Source organism: Sinohyriopsis cumingii, chromosome 1, assembly GCF_028554795.1.
Source record: "Sinohyriopsis cumingii isolate HCF-2022 chromosome 1, ASM2855479v2, whole genome shotgun sequence".
In the NCBI taxonomy this organism is placed as follows: Eukaryota; Metazoa; Mollusca; class Bivalvia; order Unionida; family Unionidae; genus Sinohyriopsis; species Sinohyriopsis cumingii.
In genome coordinates, this window is record NC_142961.1 from 53,524,013 (window position 1) to 53,542,480 (window position 18,468).

The window sequence follows — 18,468 nt, forward strand, 5'->3', positions numbered from 1 at the left end:
TAAAGTATCCAATCCTACCTGTCGTCTTATTTTGCAACCCAGATTATGTCACAATGGGTGCGTGTTTGTTTTGAATCCCACTCTTCCGGTATACAAACAGTGTTAATTGGGATGTTATTGCCAATCGACTTAATTAAATAGCACACTTTATGTTCATAAATGCAAACGGGAGTGTGGCTCTGTTTCCATTCCTTACGATAAATTAAATATTCCACTATGTGGGAATTAATCAGCCGTATATGCCCGAATGTGGGCTAACATCTTTAAGTTAAGCAAGTAAGTCGTACCATAGTCCTTCAGTAAAGATACAAGAAACAAAACGTATAAGAGATGGAAGTACTTATTCGCGAACAAGCCTTGAGCGCAATTTTGTGTCTAGGCATTAGAAATGCATCAGGGTGGAGCTTTATGGCTCAAACAAGGAGAACTACGCTACTTCTAATTTGGGAATATAATGCCAACAACTCAAACTGGAGATATAGCACCCCAAGTAACAATCCCAATGGATGCTTTTGAAACCATACAAGTAAACTCTGTAACTGCAATATCAACTAAAGTAATGGTGGCACCAACTAATTCTACCGTCAAAACAAGGCACCAAGAGAAGAAGAAACTTGCGTTTTTGCCTACACCAGCAGACGATCCACAACAGTTAAAGAAGAATCTTGGAAAGAGAATCCAAACCAATTGCCAGCCCTTCCTATAACAACGTGCCCATCTGGCCAACTACATCTTCCACGAACTTGAGGAGATGTAAATGGGCTTTTCCTCTACGATGCAAAACATAATCGCAATTATACAGATGATTAACGAATGGTGCTTAAAATGCGGTACAGAAACTACTGAATGTAAGCAAACCGAAAACAAATCTGTTGAAGGCGAGCTAAAACTTATATTCGCCAGGAGAAAAGTACAGTATGACTCCGGTGCCATTAGTTATCATACAATCCAACAAGCTGATACAAATTCATAACCTTGAGACTAGAAAACTCAAAGTGAAATCTGAATGGAAAGATTTGGTAGTTGCCGTCCTCATCACTCCAAACAAAACCATTGGACGCCCCTGGAAGAAAGTTATTACCGCCAGAGCACGTACAGTGACCCCTGTTTCCTGACGAGGTTTAATCTCAACCCTTTTATAGGTTATTGAAAATTGCCTCTGGTCTTATGGGCTATCATTTATTTTGGCTTGATATACCATTCGATAATTCCATGTAACCTAATATGATTCTTGTCCCCACTGTTTTAAATTAGAAACCTAATTTAACTAATAAGACCGAACAAAATTCAATTAGTCACTGAGACCTTATCTTTTCGGGTTAATTTGGGACATTATAGGTATACTTTGAAAACTAAATTCGAAATTGCTTGAACAGGAAATTTGTAAATATTTAGCGTGACTCTAATTGCGATTGTGACTAACACGTAATTGGTAATAATTAACAGCCCGATTTAGACTTGGGCGAAGTCTGAACGATAGTACAACAAGGCGTTCGGGAATATTCCAGCTGACGTTTGTAACCTCCATTCAAATCCTTTGCCTCCCTTTCCTGTTCGGACATACGAAAACAAGTGTGTTGGCCGATTCCCACTCGTCTAGTGATCAAATGCCCAGAAGAACGTGTACGCACGGAACCGAGGTGGTGTCTTGAGTGAGATACTAATCCTCACAGGGCGTCTTACGGATAATAAGCCTCGGTGAGTACATGTATGGTTTCGATTCTCACTCATTCTGTATTCTGTCAATTTGGACAGGGGCTTCATAGCCCCTAAACTCGACCCAGTTAAAAAGAAAACTTTGTGCGCATAAACGCGTTGGGGAGAGTTGCTTATTTTCCCTCCCGTACGATAAATTAAATAGCCCTAGGAGTTAGCAGAAACGTTTTGCGCGTGCTCGAATGGGCGCACGCGACTTAAATTCAAGATAAGTAGAACATCGTACCATTCATAGCCAATCAGACAAGAATTACCTCTGCTCAAGGTGGGCAAGTTTCGGGAGGCAGCATACATCCTGGTGAACATTGAGCAGCTACTCTAGCAAGTGGAGGCTAAATGATATACGCTAATACGCTAGGCAGAGTGAGAAGGGAAGCAGCTGACCTCCAAAGAGCGAAGAGGCTCATTGATTAGAGGAATTGGTTAACGAGAAAGTTGTGAAGATCAAGGCTACCTGGTCAATGGAAAAATGGAAAGAAGGAGAATGAGACGAAACGACACGATTTGGGAAAGAAAAAGAAGTTAAAGTTCATAGACAAACTGAGAAGATGGAAGAAGAACTAGAGAATATAGAAGTAACCCAGTGGCCCTTTTCAGGACCCCTGATATGCCTCGAAAAGATACATTCTTTCATTCTTTATTTGTATTTATGTTGTGTAAGTGTTTGTGTATGTTAATAACTTCAACTTGAAGCCCTTACCCATTACCCTTCACATGTGACCCCATAAACCCTTTTGTTCTTATAAACCGATTTGAATCTATAAATCCTTTTGAGGTTATAAACGTTTATTATATTCATCAATACTTACCTAGAATAGAGCGTTTTGATGTCAACTCGAACATTATAACTATGTAATACTTAGGTCAGCCACTTATAACACTGTTACGTTTTGAAGCTATAAACCATTTGAAGCTATAGTACCATTCCAATGCTAAATTCCCATCTGAGGCTATAGTGCCATTTTGAGTCCCAGTCACCACATACAACTACTAAAAAGACATAATCGCCACCCCGAGTCAAAGTTTAGCCCTTTGAAACTTTTAAACCATTAGAAATATACATCCTTGTGTGTCAGCATTGTCCCTTTAAAGTTATATGTCGGCTTCTGTTGCGTAGATTAAAGACGTATACTATGTAGCAGGGCCGCGGATATGATCTGTGGGCCCTAGGAAAAAATCTCCAGTAGGCCCATATGAATCCCAAATCGTGACGGCTGTGGGCCCCCTGACCGTTTTGAGCTCTCGGAATTTCGTTCTGGCTCTCCTACCCTTTCCTGAAGCAGAGAGGGTGAACAGACCACTTGCTGGAAGGTTCAGTTTTGAAAAATAAAACCTCATAGGAAAAAGGAAAATAAAAGGCCAACAACATCAAACAGAAGCCTCTAAATAAAGCCGAATGTTTCTCTAATTTGGTTACTTTATCTTTGTCGTTGGTTGTTTTCAAACTTTTGTTTACCCACCGTGACATTTATTTGTGCGCTCGCACCCTTCTCTGCTCCTGTATTGTGTACGTAATTAAATCATTAGTATATCAGTAATGGAATCTTACACCTGTAGCTTAGATCGAGAAAGATTAGAAGCAATCAGAAGATATCTACCTGTTCGTGATGCTCTTAAACGAAAACTTCAAGAACGCCAAGAAGCACAAGTTGATTATACAAAAGATAAAGAACATTTTTTAAACCAGTTACAAAGGCTACTGAAAGAGTTGCAGAAGCTACTGAAAGTCTACTTCCGGAATGAGACGAACTGCTGAGCAAACTGAAAAGATAGCAACAAGAACCGAACAGACAAAGAAAAATTCTGAGGTATTCCAGCTGGAATAGCGACTGCTCAACCTCCACATGCTACTCAACCTGAAGAACTTGAAGGCGCTGTTAGAGGAGAACCAGAACCACAAAAAAAAACCAACCAGAAAAAAGAAGAAAAAGTCCAAATGCTTGAAAAAATTACTGAAGATGCTATTAATTTAATAAGTAGAAAAAACAGCAGCTGATTTAGCTGCTGAGAGTTATAGTTATAGAGGAAGATATACAAACCTGAACATAATAATAAGCCGGTTTCAAGAGATACTTGGTACAATTGGTTATTTTGAATAAACAAAAGGAGGTAAGAAGCAAGCTAGGACAGGTGATTTTGATTATACAGAAGATATTTATGATATTGCTGCAAAACATGAAAATATAAAAAATATACAAGATTCAAATATGATGGAACTTGGACAAAATATGATTGTGTTAGAGATGTATATCTCATCTTGACTAAACAAAGTTCTCTCAAAGCTGATGATTCAGATTTTCAAACATTTAAAAAAGTACGAAAAAGAGAACAACCTCAGCTTGCTCAACTACAATCTACTCCTCCTCGGCCAATTTTTTTTTCTCCAAGCAGAACAAGAAATAAAGAAAGAAGAATACAGACAGTAAATGTAGTTAAAAGTAAATTAATGCCCGAGGCTTTAATAAATATTAGAAGAATAAAAGATGATGAAATAAGAGATATTGCTGGAAAATATTTTTAAAAAGATAAATAATAAGAGATAAATAGTTAAAACCTGAATTTGTTGAATATTTGTAAGAAAATGGTTTGATTAAAAGTGTACTTACTGTTAATACTGGTCTTGATCCTTTTCTTGAAGGGGGTAAAGAAAGAAAGATGTTTAAAATATTTTATGATAAAGTAATAGCAAGAAAACAAGATTTACAACGAGAAGAAGAATATTCTCTTAGCTGGTTAGATGCTCTTGAACCAAAAACAGGAAGTGGATTAGAGATTTGTCCTTAAAGTGTTCTTACCGATGTTGAACAAGTAGAATTTTTGTTCGGAGAAAAACGTGCAAGAAATAATTCTCCAGAAATCGTTAATGAAATATCTGATATTTGCCGAAGATTGTTTACAGGCGGTGTTATGGATCATAATGTTTATCATTCTCTCATCATTGAAGTTGTCGATGATTATTACAGCCACTGAAAGCAATTAATCAACATTTAATTTAAAAAATGATTATACGTCATGCTCAACGCGCACCTGAAATGATCAGGTAGTAAATTCACGATTACCAACTTACCAAGCGATTTACGGAGATGGACTTGGTGATGTGTTTGAAGGTTGATTCACTAGTATAGCTCCAAAAGCAGTACAAATTGCCAAACAATTAGGAATGAAAGCTATCGAGTTCATTGAAAATAAAGCATTAAGTTATGTTGGTAATTTTGCCGGTAAAGCATTTTCATTAATCAAAGAAAGATTAGCTCGAGTAGTACGAAGAAAACCACATCCAGTAAAACTACCCATCACTGAAATTATGCCTGCAAATATTAGTAAAATACCAAATCAAGCTGCCAATCAAAAACTAGTAAAAAGTTGGTTGTTAATTAAGTCGTTCCTAAAAATTGACTAATAAAATTATGCCGATAAATAGAAGTTTTATTTCAGGAATTTCAGAAATTGGTCTTCGTGTTAGACGAAGATAGTTATAACAAAATGTTTAAGCACGTATCTGATCCAGCATTTGATATGGACGCAACAGTTCTTAAAGATAAATCTGTCCGTGATTATCAATATTATTCTTATGACACACTTGTACCAAATCAGCGTGGTCGAATCGAATTACAAGTTCAAGATACAAGAATATTTTTTTGCCTGCTGAAGCATATATTGAAGTAGATGGAGAAAAGGTAGAAACAGATAATACTGATTATGGAGATAATGTTAAAGTTGGCATTGTAAATAATAGTATTATGGCGTTGTTTGACAGCGCTACGTACATGATTTATGGAAAAAATATTGGAACAATCCAAAAAGACGTTGATGTTGCTACAACAATAGTTGGTTTTTCAAGATATTCAGATGATTATACAAGATCAGCTGGACCGTCAGTGATGTTTACTGAAGATAACAGTGACACTCCTGAATATATTAAAGAAGCTGGGGGCAATGTAAGAAACTCTTAAGGAGATTATACTACACCAGCAATAGTATCAATCAACGCAAATTACAATGTATAATTTGCTACACGTAGATCGCTGTTAAAAGTTAGACGTACAAGATTTTCATGCGCAATTCCATTATCTCGTACATTTGGATGTTGTAGAAATGTTGGAAAAGTTACCTTTGGGGCTAAACGTACAGTTTTACTTGTAAGAAACGTTACTGATGATGATGCATTTTGGCGACCAGCCATTGTTGATGATGCTGAAAAAGTATTGATAACAAAACCTTCACTGTGGATGTCAGTAATGACCCCAACAATAGCTGAAGAGGACGTGATCAAAATATAGATACTGGTTTACAAATATCACAGATTTTACAAACTTGTATCCAATCTATTACTTTTCATTTGAGCATATATATTTATTAAACAATCTGTCGTTGATGTTCACTTTTGAGCTCGTGTAAAAAGATATGCTGTTCCTATTCCTAATTATAGAGCAATTGCAGTTATATTCAGCGATAAAGCAATGTTACATAAAGGTACTATCCCACGAATGCGAATTGTCGAAGCACTGATAGAAAGCGTGCAACATCTCAGCTGAAAATAATCGATTACTTAAAAAGAATGTCATATCATCATGTTAGTGTCAATCTGACTCCTTTTCAGGTACAAAATATTAAAGTATCAGCAAATAAAAATTGCGGATTAAAATTACACTAAAAAAGAACGACTTATAGGCGGACAAAATAAATTATCATTAAGTGAACGCCAACTCAAACACTTCAATAGCGCCAAAAATTCAAATTCCGGTGTTAGACTTAAACTTTCAGCTGGTTCTTTTAAAGATTCCATTAAAACAAGTGGAATGTTTCCACTTCTTGCAGCTATACCACCGTTAATAACCCATGTGGGCCCCAGCAGGTTCAAAAGCAGCTGCACTTGATGCTGTTGGAACTGCTGCTGGAATGGCTTTAAAGATAGCAATAGGACAAGGATTTAAAAAAGGAAAAGGGGTCTAAGATTACCAGGAACCCCTTTTCGATACGAAAAAGGTCTGAGACTTCCAGGAACAGTTCGTTAATCTTTCCAATGTCATGTTTTGATTTACTTGATGCTGCCAAAAATTAAATTAAAAAAATTTCAGTGTTTTTTATACGTGATCAATTACCAAAAGAACCAAACAATATTGAAACCGGTATCATTAATCTAGATAATAGTTCTGGTCCTGGTACGCATTGGCTCGCATACTCAATTGATTCACCTGGAATTATTTATTTTGATTCGTATTATTTTGATTCGTATTATCAAAGAGCGTATCCTGTGACCACATTTATTTATGCCATTTATCCGCTGACTGATAAACCTATGAAATTCTCGAAAAGAAATTGTGTAGCCGAACGAGTCAAGAAAGATTTTACAAACGCGATACCTGGAAATAAACTAACAGGTCAGCGACGTAAAAAAATAAACAACTGGACTGAATCAGTCAAGGATGAAGGAATTACAATAAACGATGTTGCTGAATTAGGAAAGAAATTAAAATTCCCAATAACAGTAAGACAAATAACTGGAGAGATTTTGTACGAATCAAAGTATAAATGGAAAGGAGCTTCGATTAAAATTATTGATCATAATGCGCATGCGTGGACAAATGCAGTAACAATATTTCCACGAAATCAAATTGATAAAATTTACCAATAAGATATATTTGATTTTATTGACGAAATAAGTAAGAACGATCCTGCATCCGTGTGACTGTTTCAAAGTTGAGATAATGGAAACTATGATCAGTTTGCAAGACCTGACGGAGATATGTATCGAAAAGAATCTCTCCAGGAAGAAATGAAAAATCTTGCGCTGACATAAACCCATGGCAATGCTAAACAATTACTGAGTAATTGTTTTACCGTTCGGTCAGTTGCAGCTCGTTTTGCCAGAGAGAAAAATTGGTGGAAGCCAACATGACGAGATGTTCTTGAAGAAATACAACGCAGTTGGGTCGAATACAAACACGGTGGATTATGGTATACTAAATAAGATTATAAGGATGTTATTTCGGTTGATATGGTTGCATGTTATCCCGGACGTTTTCTTGGTATGGGAGAGTGTTCTAAGTATTTTGAACGATTTGGACATCCAACACACGAGATCACCAGATTATCGATAAGTGGACAATTACCAGATTTTGATTTCACTGGATTCGCTTATATCAAGTCATTTAAACTTTCCGAAGATCTTCATCCGATTTGTTACGTCTGGTTTCGCCAACATTTTTCTTAGAACTGTGTGCACCAACGGTATTATTACGGTATATGCTCGATGTAAAAATACTATTATTGTTAACATTAAGTGATGCAATTATATCGTATTGTGCGCTAAAACAAGTTTGGTTTCCACAGCTAAAGAAATAGTATGATGATGAAAATCCCGATATGACTGATTTTGAGAATAAAATAGAAAAAGATCATGGCAGAAAAATAATTTGTAAATTCACCCATGGAGGATCATATGATCACAAACTACATAGCAAAAGATTGATTATAGATGACATGCTGAACTCGATTTTATATTTACTGATACAACGAATAGATATATGTTTATAAGTCGAGAAACAGTTTTCTTGCAAAATGTAACTAAATTAGATATAATTGTGAGTTATATTGATAGTGAGTCACCGCAGTTGGCTCATTTAAGATCTTCAATGCTCACGTACGTTCCGATAAATCTATTATCGATGATAAATAGAATTTCTGAGTTTGCTGTAAGAGTCGCTATAAAAAGTACAGGATTACTAGAACATTTACATATCGGCACTTATGCATCATGGTATGAATGGAGAATAAAACAAGAAAATATACTTAATCATTCTGAATCCGCCGACGTTGAAATTAAGGATATGTATTACCAAAAAATCAAAACGTCAAAATTGTCATCAGCACCACCGGTATATGATCCTGTAGCTTGGGATAAAACAGTTTATCTCAATGGATCTGGTAGTTCTGGTTAAACAACTCATGTGATTTAATTATTCGTGAACAGTTGTTCAGAAAGAGTGTATTAACACCTACACACAGACTCGCAAGAGAAATGAAAGAAATATTAAATCATGCACTTATCACAAATTCTTTCGATGGAAGGGAGATAACTTTACTCATGAACGAATGGGAGAGAAATATATTCCAAGAATTATTGTTTGGGATGAAATATGCACCGTTTCATTAGAAACGGTAAATATATTTCTTGATTGGTTGTTGATAAAAAATACTGCTGTAATATGTGTGGCGATCAAGGTGAACCACCACCTTTTGTTGAATTGTCTCCACATCAATGGCGGAGGAATAGTGTAGATTATTATGAAGAAATAACTGATCATCATAAAGCACTTGATCCAGAAATAAAAGAGCTTTAGAAATTAATCAGATTACAACCGAATAATATTCAACGTGAAATAATGGGTGAAATAACTTCAGAAACTCCTATTAAAACTTATGGAATTTGTGGAGAGTAGCTGATTTGATAGTTGCCAGTAGAAAGATAGTTCGTGATACACTTCACCAACAATTATTTATGTTACATACAGAAAAATTTCCAAATCCACCCATAACATTGTGTTATCGACCAGCAGATACGCGACGACAAAATATCGACTTTGATATACCAGGATCGTCATAAAAACAAAATATAGTATAAAATTATATTATTTTAGTTCCTCTCAGTGTTGATGGGAGTGCGTTAACTATGGACAAAACTCCATGGAAGCTATGATACGCAACGACAATTCATTCATCATAAGGATTAACCATCTCTGATACAAATATCTGGATCGTCGATGATCGTATATAATGGTCAAACTTAGTTTCTCTCGTATGTGTCTCGAGTCAGAAAAATATCTCAGCTGCAGAGAATTGTCATAGGCTTCACAGAAAGTGCTGGTAATATCGATCATATTGATAATGATATAGTAAGAAAAGTTTTAGTTATAAACAATGTGACAAAAAAAGCGCGACTTTGATCTCGATGTTAAGTTTATCATGACATTGAGACAACGACAGAATAATCATTGTGCGAGCTGTAACACAGTACTGTTGTGGAAGTATTCAAATAATAATCCAAGACGGAATCAATCGTAGTCTTGGTCATAAATGCGAAAATGTAATGCTGACCTGTTTTCAATGTAATCGACGTCAAGGTGCTAGCTTACAAAAGTGAATGCGGTGGTAATTGTGTTTCTCCAGGGATTACTTGTAATTGTTCGCATACAAATCCACGTTGAGGAGCAGTTGAATCTAGTCTGTAGTTTGAAGGTCTATCCGTAGATCTTACCAGGTTCATATAAATATCTTAGTTACATTACTTAGTACTGGTTGTTTTGAAAATTAATGTCGTTGTATTTATACGTTTTTTGTAATCGCATTAATAGGTTTCATGGCAGTTGTTCGAGAAATTACATTATATAACGCAGCTATCACACTTGGAAATCTTGCAACCCATTCGCGAGATTTCATATCTTTCTGAATTGTTCCCTTTGCATATTGATATCCAAATAACCGCTCAGCAAGCGTTCGATTAAATCGTTCAACAGTTGCCTGATCAAGATAAATTGCAGAATGTCCTCGTCTAATTTTGACATTATGTTTTTTCATCGATGATGACTCGGCAGCAAGAAATTCCTTCCCAGGATCAACCTGTAAAAACTGTAGCCATCGCAAGGGTACTTGTTGATAAATTCGTTCTAAAGCATATACATCTGCTGCCGTTTTAGTTTATAACGGCTCTTCCTCTTTATATCTACTTGCAACGTCAACGATAGTCAACGTGATGGTATGTATGTACGTGATTGACGTCTATCAATTTTATATTATCTTGTGGTAAAAATAAAATATCTGCTTGATGAACTTCATTAGGAGTTCTGACTTCAAAATGAGCACGCGGAATGTTTTAGGTGGTGGTAGATAAATGTGCCATATTGCCTATCGTGCTAACCAATTAGCATCAACAGAACGTGTAACATTTCCTGCATCAGCAAGTTTACTAATCAATGCTCTACCCCTACAATATGCTCTGGGCTATATTTAATCTATTCCATTATTTTGATAATCGGTTGATTAATTACCAGCCCCAGCACAAATTTACCTTTCCTCGGTAATCTTATCAACCAATTAGCTAATGATTCTCTCAAATATCTATTTGTAAGGAATTTAACAAATGAATCAACTTCACATCTGCAATATGACGTTTTTGCAGATCTGGATTTTTATAAGCTGCATCATGAACACGACATGCTTGATCAGTAGCTTTGATTGGATATTCTCCAGGATATTGGTTGATCTCGCTCGTCAAGTCGGATATGAAGTCGAGTTCCAGGACCACAATAATTATATCCTGGAAGACACACGATACTAATTATACGGAAGAACCGTGAACAAGTCTAGAATGGGTGGAATAAGAAATTAAAGAGTATTTACGGGTTTGGTGGTCCATAATTGGTTAATAATGAAAATTAAAATTTTAGGAAAAATATCTTTTGAGAGCTTCTCCTATATGTAATTAAAAAAGTATAGACAAATTTCTACTGATGCAATTTTAGCATTTTTACAAGCTTGACTCAGGAGTACTCAATAATGAAAGTAGCAACTGATTCATTTAGTGCAGAATGAATAACACGTGTTTCATGCACATGTATGTAAAGAAATTTCCGCGGGTCAAATGGTGTTCTCCACACATAAGCTTGCACCAAGGTTAGATGTGCAAGGAGAATTATAGGTCTCATTATCGGCACCCAGAAATGTTAAGTTATTGAATTTTGAATATGATAGTGTTTCCATATGTTTACTTCTGGAGGTGAATTAGTACCGTGAGTCCTGGAAGATGTTTTTCTCCTGGGTATTTAGCTCATGGAGTTCCTGCTAATTTCCTAATGTAGTAGCGATAGCACCACCGGTTTTATTATTGGAAACAAATTTATATTTTTGTACCACATTTTACTCATGTACCTCTAAGTGCACCCTTTTTTAAAAAGAATTATTATTGTTGTTAATCCACTTGTGGGGGTGGATGCTCTACATCGAAAACAATATAAATCCATATTATTTATTATATTTGTATGACATGGATGTCATTGATTTATCAGCGACACGAAAACAAGAGCCTGTCAAACAGATCTAAGCATCACTGAATTGCATCAGAATGATAATAATAGGTCCATCCGGATCGGGTAGAACACAATTACTGCTTAATTTAATAATGAGATTGCGCAAGTGGGATAAGCTGTATTTAGTAGATCCGTCAGTTTGATGAACAGAAATGTTACGATGCACTTACAGATTTTAATGGAAATGCATAATTATTGGTCGAGGATGGTAATGATATTATTGATTTTATCACCGATATTGATGAAGCCCCAGCTGTAGATGATCTCGATTGATTTATTGATAATCTCGTAGTATACGATGATGTAATGCTGGACGAACAGTGAAATCCAGCAAGAATATTTTCTCGAGGAAGACAAAAGCACATACGTGATTTATGTGATTCAGCGATATACACAAATATAAATAAATATAGAACAATCATGATGTCGTTCTCACAATGAAGTTTAGGAAAGGACGACTACACTTCAAGCTCTTGAATTCGTGTCGATAAGGCTTCTACGAGAAAAGCGGTTATAAGCAGATAGATTTGGACACTTATGCATCACTTATGTTTTTGACTTTTTACATCCCGTCAAGGGATTCAAAAATATTAAAATTCAAACTTTATAATCAGTGGATTTTGGAATCATGAAGGGAATGTGGAAGCATTGAATATTTTACCATATCCAGACTTTATTGTGGGAAAATACACATGTCTGTTGTCTACATTCGATAAAGAGCTGGCTACAAAGCCCGTGTTACTTGGTACATCATGAATACGTAATAAAAGGAATGTGCCTTTGTATTCCAAAGCATGGATCGTTCAACTTTTAAAAAAATTGTCCAACCGTGTAGTAGTCTGGGGCAACCAGATAATTTGTTTATAAAAGAACAATTGAAGAAAGCAGTAAACCGGCAAAGTTTAGGGTGTCTTGGAAATCAAAATTAAAAATTCACTAGACCGCTTATATAATATCAGATAACAGCGTCAAGTGCACACCAAATCTTTACACTAATTTACACTAGTACCTAGACTGGATCGGGCTGTGTAAAAGAAGTAACGGGCAAAACCAAGTTAAATGGGGATTCATTTTCGAATGATCTCGAATTCTTATTGCATCATACAGAAAGAGTTATATCTTCAATCAAATCATAAACGATTTTAATGTAAATTTCCTCAAAAGTCATGGAAAAGCGTATGTAACCTGACTAATGAGACAGTTATTTCTCTCTGTTGCAATATGAATTCAACATGATTAGAGGATGATTCTCTATTCAAACTTATTTACCTGTTGCTTAATTTACACAGTGCAAATCAGTCTAGTTGGTGACGCATATATAATATGATATAATATAATATAATATAATATAATCGAGTCTGACTAGTCTAGTGCTTCCATTTTTTATTGTTAATTTTCTTGTATCCCTATAGGACTGTAAACATATAACAAAATATATGCTGCTCTAGCAAAATTATAAAGTTTGAATTTTAATATTTTTGAATCCCTTTACGGGATTAAAAAGTCAAAAACATACGTGATCCATATGTGTCCAAATCTATCTGTTTATAACCGCTTTTCTCGTAGAAGCGATATCGACACGACTTCAAGAGCTTGAAGTGTAGTCTTCCTTTCCTAAACTTCATTGTGAGAACGACATGAGGATTGTCCTATAATTATCAAACAGTGTGCTGACAATGAAATAAGTGTGTGTGTGTGATTTAAATATTTAACGTAGCTCTAACAATTTTCCAACCTTATCATTTTGATATATGTAGTGTGACAGTTTATAGTGATGTTAGACATTACAATAAACTGCCACACTTCAGACATCAAAGCCATAAGTATATGCTATAGACATGTATCATCACATCCCACCCAGACACATTATCCTGTCACCAGGCCGACCAGTTCGAATACCAAATCTTAATGCTTACCACCAGGCATGCATCACCAGATGTCCGAGGGTTTTCTGCGCAGTATATTATTCCTCGCATTTCTGGCACAGTCAGGCCTGTTTGAACCATTTATCTCGGTAAAACTCTTATTGAAGTTTATGTTGTATTGTTGTTGCAAATCATGCTGACTGTTCATTAATCTTATCGTTTATTATATTGTTCACATGTATATAAAGCCTTTTATAAGATTCGATTTCGAAGGGTACCAGTTAAACACAGTTTGACTGGACTGTACGTCCTTTAGATTACTTTTTCCCCACTTATATACATGTAGTTCCAGTAAGTTGTTCAATGTCTTTGTTTAACAACTAGGCTGCACCCACAGAAAAAAAAAAAGGTTGACTTGCGGGGGTGGAGTAAGGTTGGGCGGAGGAAGGGGAAGAGCTTGATTCTAGGCCTGTCTGGGTGTCCAAAATCTTATAGCTGCCTCTTTCTTCAGTATGTCACATCTACTTACCACGAGTGTAGAAGGCATTTCCGTTGGTCTCCCTGAAGACCAGGAAAGCTAGAAGGGCTTCGCTAACGAGGAACAGACACTTTATGGTCACAGATGATGAATAGGTCGAATCAGAAAGTCCGATCTCGAAACTATAATGCTTTCGTACATCTGCTTATATGTATTGCTTATATCTCTGATTCCACGATGTATTTGGTACAACAATGGTTACATTGATAAGAATAATCGCGGACTGGACAGATTTCGGTTCAGAAATAAAAGAAATAACTGATCCGGGCTGAGTCGATGTTAGGTTTGAAAGCACCACAATGTCGGTCACGAATAGGCACGATAATCACTGAGCCACCTTTGCTCCCGTCTCCATTAATTGATTTTTATAACACGCAAGCAGGCACAATTGGACCAGTTTGGATAAATTTATATTTTTTCGAGTTATATTACTCTTTCAAGTTTATTTCAAAAGAAAGAAAACGAGAAAGAAAGAAAACACATTGCTAATTATCATTGTGCGGGCGAGACGTATGCATCATGATTTTATTCGATTTATTTTAATTGAATTTTGATTAAATTATTTTATTTTCCTACATAAAATATTCCTTATTTTTTATGCATGTGTTATATGCCATTCCACACACCATCAATTATTTCATTCCGCTGATTGATACTGGATCGCCACAACCGGCGCGATCTGATTATATATCAGAGACACAGAAACATTCATAAAAATTTTGATGATAGAGATGGAAGAGTGTATGCAGATAAACCGAAATATGAATACCACGATGAATACTTTGCTTCTGGATATCGTTTGTGTAAAGCAAGTATCGGAAGTGACGGGAAAACATATCATTCATGTAGCTATAGTGAATCAACAGTGTCATAAACACAATTAATAGGAGTGTACAAAAGTGGGAGTTCTAGCAATTTTCTTACCGATCATGAACATGAGCATGCACAATAATATCTAAGGAAAATATTTGAAAAGTATATACTAGAATATCCAAATGATGATTTAAAAAAATAAATCATTAGTGTGGTAGAGCATATGAACATGTTGAAATCTGATACAGAATTCTATCACAATTCTTTGTTAGAAACAGTAATTCAACTTGGCGAGAGAATGGTTAGAAGATTAGGAGGATTTTTTTCAAAACATTATTGATTATTTTAAGATCAATGAGGATCAATTGCGTACGTTCAAAATAACCGGTTTGGATTTTGACAAAAATTCAGCGGGATCTGTGGTATGGAGAAAAAAAGAGACCCTCCAGATATTCTCCAACATAATAACAATCCAACAGGCGGCGGTCACCATGTTTCACCTGGTATTGTTAACATCATGTCGACGATTTCTGTAAATCTTGTGTGTGACGCAGTCGACGGTAGTTATACATCGTCATGACAAGCATTACAAGGGCAGATCCAGTAGGGATGTGTTCTTCATATATGTTCTGCAGTGTCATTTGTTTCTGTAGGTGCCCACTAATACTGTTTATTTACGATGTCATAATCCATCTCTACCACGAATAAATTTAGGTGTAACCGACCAAAATGGTAATTTATTGAACACACGTGGTAGAGAATTGACCGTACGTTTGTATGTGCGTGTCAGACCATAACGGAACACTATGATAAATTTTATTTAAAAAAGCCTACAAAAAAGCACACAAACCCTCCAATTTTTTGTCTGTATGTTTTTGGTTAGTCGTTTGGGTTTTTCCTCCTTGCGTAATGTTTTGCATCCTGAGGGAGTCTGTGAGAATCTTAGTGGCGGATTGCAAGCAATCCGATACAAAAAATCTATTTAGTTGTTTCGCACGAGCACTTACAGCGGCTCGAGTTTCATATTCTCGAGACAAATCTGATTGCATTTTCTCAATGGCATTTGTCAATAGAACAAATTTAGCTATATCATGACGTTCGTGTAAACCCACTAACGACAATTCCATTTCGCGTTCGAGTAATTTGATAAATCTGTAATCAGCCACGAGTGTATATATCCTCTTTACGTCGCTGTTGTATCATTTCAAAATCATCGTTGATTTAAACATCGATTTGAAACGCGAGACCATCTTGCTTCAATTGTTCGATCGTTGAGATGCGATTTGGATTTTTAACGTAGCTTTAACAATTTTTCAGTCATATAACTACGATGTCTGCAGTGTGACAGTTTATAATGATTTCTAGCACTGGGGCATCATGCCGCAGACATGTAGCACGATGTCCCACCCAGTCACATTATCCTGATACCAGATCGACCAGCCCTAACACTGACCTCTTAATGCTTAGTGCCAAGCGAGGCAATTGTTAGTACCATTTTTGTAAGTCTTTGGTATGACTCGGCCGGGGATTGAACCCACGGCCTCCCGCATCCGAGACAGACGCTCTAACCACTAGGCCACCGGAGCAGTCTCTATTAATGAAAATGTCAAAATGTTTGTCCACCTTGCAGAAATTTCACCTAGAAATAAACTCCGCCTTGAGCTGGAAGCGAAATGCCTTCAGCATGGAAAGAGATTCCATATAGAGAAATTAAGACCAGAACCAAACACAATTTTATCCATTCTTCTGATATTTCTTAAATGCATTGGATTACAGACTTGTGGATAATTTACAAAAACAAAAAAAAATTGATTTCAACATTTTCCTCATTCCATTTTTACTTATATTTTGGCCAACAACAGAATACATGAACATCATTTAAATGGAAAAAATACTTAAAAAAGGGTAGAACAGTTATGAACTGGACCCGGCTTCTAAATGTAAATACATGGGACAGTGGAATGATAAATCAGGAATTTACAATTATGTTACCAACTCTGATCTATCTTGTATGAATGACCTTACTGTCAATGACAGTTATAATTAATATTCATCTCAATAAGTTTACACACTAATATTTATCTGCAAAGTTAAATAATTAGCAGATTATGCTAAGTGTATGAATAGCACATACTGATACACAATAATTAAAGTCTATTTGATCAACCTGATATAACAGAGAATACAAATAGATCAATTAGTATATTCTGAAAAGAAAAATATTGTGCAAATAAAGAACAAGCTTTATAAAAACTGGGTTGTGTGTCACGCTAGCTAATAATTCTATTATCTTATAAACAAGCCACTTTTCCTAAACTCTCTCCAAAACTCAAATGTGTTGGGTCACATCATCCAAGCTTGAATATAACAAACAAAATAAAGCATGCAAAGTTTTTTTTCTACATGTATTATTTTTAAATTTTCTTTCAGTCATTTATGTAATTTAGTAGCATTATCTTTGTAAAATGAATATGACACAAATGTTCAGTTCATTTCTGTTGCACAAATGAAAAAAAAAAAACAAATTTACATTTAACTTTACAGAGACACAAAAGCCAAATCCAAATTCTGCCTTATTTAACTGATGTAAATGACTAAGTTCTTCATTCCGCCTAGATGTTGGTTAGAAAATAAACTAAGTCAAGATTCATCCTTTCATATAATAGATGCCAGTGACTAAGTTCCTAATTCCATCTAGATGGTGGTTGGAAAATCAACCAAGTCCTAAATTTTGCCCAAAGATGTCTTATATAGCAGGAATTTTGACAAAGTCCATCTTAGAGTTAGACGGACTCAAGATGGATTCATCTTTAACTTCTCTAATTTTCCATCCTTAAGTTCCAGGTGGAATCCGCCTAATTATTTTGTACGGGTGAGCTTTGGGCAAAGATGTACATCTGCTTTTGATCAAAGAAATCATCAAGCATATAAATAACCTTTATTGTAAAAAAAGACACAAAAAGAAGCATTTTGCAAATTGTGGAAAAGGGCAAGCTGTTGGAAGAAAGACCTGATGGGATGTAAAAAGCAAATAACTTGTAATGAGAAATAAAACAGTATGGCACGACACCATCTTAAAATGGCTGATGGGAAACACTATAACATATATTGTCGTCCCTTGATCAAAGTTCTAAAACTATTGAAGCATTTTGCAAATAGTGGAAAAGAGCAAGCTGTTGGAGAAAATGACCAACTAATACCTCCCTCAGACAAGGACAAAGCTGATGGTTGTTTTCATTATTATTTTGATAGATAATAATTACTGGACATTAATTGCAGAAATCTTGACTTTATATTTACCTAACACATCAAATTAGCAATATTTTAGTTTAGTTCTTGCATATAACACTTATCTATTCATACCAACGTTGTCACATAACTAGTCACTGATGTGGAGGTCATTGAAGTTCATCACCATAGAAATTTCACTTGTAAAATTGTAATCGCTGAA